Source organism: Babylonia areolata, chromosome 14 (assembly GCF_041734735.1).
Source record: "Babylonia areolata isolate BAREFJ2019XMU chromosome 14, ASM4173473v1, whole genome shotgun sequence".
Lineage (NCBI taxonomy): Eukaryota > Metazoa > Mollusca > Gastropoda > Neogastropoda > Buccinidae > Babylonia > Babylonia areolata.
Window position 1 is genome coordinate 5166371 of NC_134889.1, and position 6124 is coordinate 5172494.

Here is a 6124-nt window from a genome sequence, read left to right on the forward strand (position 1 = left end):
GTATATAAATTTGTGAATGGTTCGTGTACCATCCTACTCCAAAGCGTTCTCACCACACACATTTCAAAATCTAACGTCTGCTTCAACCTCGTTCTGATACCTTGATGAGTATCAGTTTCCAAGAACCAGTCAAATATCAGCATTTTTCAGCTATTTCTGCACTCTTTCTTCTCTTTACACACCGATGTGGACCAAGTTCACAAACGTGCTCTCAAAATCCTAAAATCAAGGGAAGCAATAAGTAGACATGAACTCTGACACAGGTCAGCAGTAGTAGTAGTAGTAGTGGTGTAGGGACTGGCATTTGACTGCCTAGGTCTCATGGCCTTTTTATTGCCCCTTCAATACCTGTCTCCTTTTATTTGTGGGATACACATATGTTTTCTTTTACAAGTAATGTAAATCACTCATCAAAGTCAATAATTTTTTCTTTAAAACTGATGTTCATGTCAAGGAGATTTTTTAACACATTAGTATTTTGTGCAAGTTTAGTTTCGATAGGTCGTGCATTCCATATTTGTGCAATTCTATTAGCTAATGAATTTTTCCTTAGGTTAGTATTACAGTGCTCTTTACAATTTTTCATCATTGAATTTCTTGTACTCTCATAATCTGACACTGTTGTGTTTGTTTGGGTTTTTTGTTGTTGTTGTTATTATTGTTGTTGTTTTTTTTTTTTCTTTTGTTTTTGTTTTGTTTTTTTGTTTGTTTGTTTTTTGATACTCCAATAATATCTTATTTCTAATGAGTTCAAGACCTGATTCTGTTTTAAATGTCGACGCTGGATGTACCCCAACCCATCGTTCGTTTTGGGTTGGTTTTTTTTTTCTTTCTTTCTTTGTGGCCTCAGTTACATTAAACTCTGTGGAGCACATGTTTTCTGAAAATGTTGAAAGAATGTTGAAAAAACGTTGAAAAGAAGAGAGTCGGTGAACTTTTCCTGATGCAAACAATCGGAGAAAGCCTTCAAAAACAGAAGAACTACATTTGATGGTCGCACATCCTTTTAGTTTTATCTGTAAAATACAACCGTGAACTAGTTGCTTCGACTGGATCGTTCACAATTAGGCATACCTACCCTATTATCAACACCGTTAAGTATGTGTAATTAAAACGAAGTTTTGTGTGCTTGAATGTTTCATTTACTATGAGAATGTCATGGAAAACTTAAGGGTGAAAGCAAAAGACGTGCTGTCATGTGTGTAAAGAAGTTGCAACCCTACCTTCACCGACGCATCTTGCCAGCTGCTGCGGCTTCTGAGTCCGGAAGTTTCGTCAGGGTTAAGTCCCTTCGTACATCTGCTCGGTGTATGCCCTAAGACATGTTCACATTGATTTGACCCGTGGCGTATTTTCGCAGATGGCAAAACACTCGCTAACTTTTGGTGCTTGTTGAAATATCCATGCGTGTTTTGCTTGCTAATTGAATTCACTTGTGTAGTATGTACGTATATGGAATCTAACTTAGGCCTATCACATGACATACTTTTGCTGTTTGCAGCCAAAGATGTTTTGCGTAAACAGCGTGTGTAACAAAAATTCAAGCAGGGCAACTTAAACTTTTCTTTTTCTACTCCCTTTCACTAGCCAGACCGTCCCAAGATAAAAAAAAAAAATAAAAAAAAAAATTCTGCATATTGCAAGTGTATTTAATTGTTTGCTCTCTGACTTTGGCACAAAAGCCAGGCTTTATATTCAGTGTGCGTGGACATTAAGTTTTACAGAAGTCGTTATATGAATACTAAAGCAACCAACTTCTCACATACATAAGAAAATAGTTTCTTACATATTTGTATCAATTCTCCTTGTGCTTTGCTTTTCTGTCGGTGTTTTAAAAACACAGACCAAAACAAATCTGTATTTTCATTTTCGTTTTTCAATAAACTAATTAAATGATTTCTACAGGTGTGTTTTTTGTCTTTTCTGTCAATGCTTTAAAAACGTAGCCAAAAACAGATTTATGTTTTCACTTTTCTTTTTCAAGGAACCAAATTAACTGATGGGGTTTATGATATAAAATTCTAATCATCCCTCAAACGATGCTAATCTCCTTTTTAACTCACACAGTACGGCCAGTCCTCTCTTCTCCTCTACACAGACCCCTCGGATGTCCAGTGTGTGTCCGAGCTGAATGACCCAACCTTCAGCTTCCGTCGTCAGAATTGTGGTATTCTTTGTCAACATTCACCTCTTCAGTATAAGAGCCTTCCGCTTGCAATATTTTGATGATGGTAATTGGGGTGAAACGCTGTTAACGTCGTCTCTTTCACCGTTCGTATGGAAAGAGTTAACCCCTCATTTCTATGTATCCAAAAGGTCAACGTCATGGGTTACTAGAATAGTCTCAAAAGTCAAGGTCGTGGTTCATTGGAAGTGTCCTCACGGTCGCATGTGTCGGCAAAAGTTCCAAAGGTCCTAGACTACTGGGCCATTGCGATTGTAAACAATGGGGGTGACGTCATGAAGTGAATGAGTCACCAGGTCATGTTGTTTTGTTGTTTTTATTTAACGAATGGGGTGACGTCACGAAGGGAATTGTTCACAAAGTCAGGTGCTTCTGAAACAAAGGGCGTGACGTCGTGAAACGAATCAAGAAGTCACCGGATGAAGGTGTTTGTAAACAAAGGAAGTGACGTCATGAAGGGAATGAGTCACAAAGTCAGTTGTTTGGAAACAAAGGGGCTGACGTCACGAAGCGAATGATTCACCGGGTCAGGGGGGGGGGGGGGGGTTAGAAACAACGGGAAGTGACGTCATGAGTCAGGCTACTGAGTGACCAGGTACATTTGAAAAGATCATATTCAGAAGTGAGATCGTTTTGATATTTGTGCGACAGCCTTTTGCTCGTTTGTTGGTCAATATCCCTGCCTGTCACGTGTGAGACCAAAGTTCTATTCCCTACGAAGGAAAGGTTGTTCTTTGTTGTTGTTGTTGTTGTAATAGCTTAGATGATGTGGGATGCAGAGCCTTAATTATGTAGAAGCTGCTTATAAAGAAATGGTTTTATATTTGCTTTGATTAAAGGTTGTGTGTGAGGGACCGTGACTTCGAAAAAAGGCAGCAAATTCCAGGTTTACACAGGTGAAGGACTTAATCCTCTTCCGCGGCGCGCGCGCGCGCGTGTGTGTGTGTGTGTGTGTGTGCATGCGAGCGTGTGTATTAGTAGTGCTGTAGTGTTTTGCAATGTAGTAAAGTGAGGTGCAGTGCAGTGTAGTGTAGTGTAGAGAATATAGTGTAAAGAGTAATGTAGTTAAATATATATGCGCAAACACCTCAGTATGTAATGTGTGTTGTGTGTGTGTGTGCCAGTGTGTGTGTGTGTGTGTGTGTGTGTGTGTGCTCGTGCGCGCGCGCGCAGTGCTTGTGTGTAAATTGTGTACATGAATGTTTCACATGTATGTGAACTGATTTGTATAATACTGATGCATATGTGCGAATGAAAACTGTGGCTATGAAAGAGAGAGAGAGAGAGAGAGAGAGAGAGAGAGAGAGAGAGAGAGAGCACTACACACCACACATTCTCACTTATTCATGGTTTTTTATCAACAGCACTTACTCTTTTAAACTTTTCATTTTTATTTGGATAACTTTCACACAACAAGAAGCAAAAGAATCATCATACAAAATTGTTTGCATAGTATACATACACAAGACAATGGCAGAAACAGATTTCATCTCACAAGTCGGGGATGATGGAAATTGGATTGAAACAAAAGTGGTGAGGACTTCTTCTTCTTCTGCGTTCACTCGTATGCACACGAGTGGGCTTTTACGTGTATGACCGTTTTTACCCCGCCATGTAGGCAGCCATACTCCGTTTTCGGGTGTGTGTGCATGCTGGCTATGTTCTTGTTTCCATAACCCACCGAACGCTGACATGGATTACAGGATCTTTAACGTGCGTATTTGATCTTCTGCTTGCATATACACACGAAAGGGGTTCAGGCACTAGCAGGTCTGCACATATGTTGACCTGGGAGATCGGAAAAATCTCCACCCTTTACCCACCAGGCGCCGTCACCGTGATTCGAACCCGGGACCCTCAGATTGACAGTCCAACGCTTTAACCACTCGGCTATTGCGCCCGTCAAGTGATGAGGACACTTCACCTGTCTCTCTCTCTCTCTCTCTCTATCTCCCCCTCTCTGAAACTTTAACTCTCTCCATACGAACGGCGAAAGAGACGTCGTTAACAGCGTTTCATCCCAATTACCATCATCAAAATATTGCAAGAGGAAGGCTCTTATACTGAAGACGTGAATGTTGACAAAGAACACCACAATTCTGACGACGGAAGCTAAAGGTTGGGTCATTCAGACACCCACTGGACATCCGAGGGGTCTGTGTAGAGGAGAAGAGAGGACTGGTCGTACTGAGTGAGTTAAAACAAAAAGTGTGATTGGGAATTTTTGGATAGTTTGAACTACAACAAACCAGGCTCTCAATCCCCCCCCCCCACCCCCACCCTCGGCCGCCCCCCATCCCCACACCCTCACCCCCACTTTCCGTCTTCCACTTTCATACTTCCTTTCTGGTGACAGGTGAACGATAAGAGTAAACAAAACAAAATTTTTAAAAAAGCACATCGATATACATTGCATGTGTTGAAAACTGATGATGAGAAAAATGAGAAAAAGCACAACCATGAAATATGAGTGATTAAACTGCACACACACACACACACACACACACACACACACACACACACACACACATACATACATGCATACGCGCGCGCACGCAGGCACAGAAAAACACACGAACGCACATACACTGTCCTTATCAACGACGAATAATGCAACATGGGAAAAGGCACAACAATTGCAAAAGTATGCAGAACTGACACGTGACATAGTCATAGACAGTCATGAAACATGAAATTACAGTTCACTGAGTGTTAACAACAGCAGGACCAAGTCACTGCCTACTTTCCGCTGGCTTCTTTAAACTTATTATTTATTCATCTATTCATTTATTAATGTATTCATTCATTAGTTTTTGTAGAAATGTAAAATTCACAAACAAAATGTATTGATCATGTTCGGAATGAAAATTATTGTTCATTCCGGTTGGTGAAAATTGCTCGCTTATTATTATTATCTGTGTGTGTGTGTGTGTGTGTGTGTGTGTGTGTGTGTGTGTGTGTGTGTGTGTATAGTGTGTGTGTGTGTGTGTGTGTGTGTGTGTGTGTGTGTGTGTGTGTGTATAGTGTGTGTGTGTGTGTGTGTGTGTGTGTGTGTGTGTGTGTGTGTTTAGAATCTATAATGTGATTAGGCACAACTGATTTCAATACAAGCTTTAATTATTGATTGCTTTTCCCTTCCTGCCAATGTCACCGTCGTGTGTGTGTGTGTGTGTGTGTGTGTGTGTGTGTGTGTGTGTGTGTGTGTGCGTGCGTGCGTGCGTGTGTCCCTCAGTCACCACCTTATTCCTCACAGTCTCATTCGCCTCCTTTGTTGATCTACATATTTTCAGGGCTCATAAAAAAAAAAAATAATAATCAAAATAAAAAAATTAAAAAACACCCCCGGGAAAAGAAAAGTTGATTATCGCATGAGTGATCAAAATGAGAAGTACACCGGTTTTCCAGTACTGAATGTGTTTTCAGCTGAGTCTCAAACAAACCATGCAGGACGAAACCGGCAGGTGGCGCTGCCTTTCTCCAGAGTTGTCGGACCTGACTAGTCGCCATTGAAAGACCGCTGCCGTCACTAAACCACCTTTACTGATTGTGGTGGCGCCTTCTGGTGTGTCTGAAGGCTTGGTTGCCGTGGTTACCGTTGCCATGGTGTCCGTGATGATGCGAGGGTTGTTGCGTCTCTTCTGAGTCATTGCCCTCGTTTTCTGAGGCACGTGACAGACCTGCAAAGATGTGTGAAACCGGTTCCAGTTTCAGTTTCTCAAGGCGTTCCTGCCTTCGGACAAATCCATACACGCTACACCACATCTGCTAGGCAGATGCTTGAGTACCAGCAGCCCGCAACCCAACGCACTTAATCAGGCCTTGAGTGCATGCTTATATATTTGTGTACCTATCAGAGTGGATTTCTTCAACAGAATTTCGCCAGAGGACAACACTCTCGTTGCTATGAGTTCTTTTTCAGTGCGCCTAGTGCGTGTTGCA

At 41.5% G+C, this 6124-nt stretch overlaps 1 protein-coding gene across 1 annotated transcript in view; it reads right to left on the bottom strand.

Moving 5' to 3' along the window:
- The window catches only part of LOC143289755 (general transcription factor IIH subunit 4-like), a 26559-nt gene extending 25299 nt beyond the window's left edge, over nt 1–1260 (bottom strand). Inside the window, exon 1 of the mRNA XM_076598852.1 lies at nt 1224–1260. The gene's annotated coding sequence lies outside the window, so the exon portion shown is untranslated. The remainder of the gene's footprint in view (nt 1–1223) is intronic.
- Between the last annotated feature and the right edge of the window lie 4864 nt (nt 1261–6124).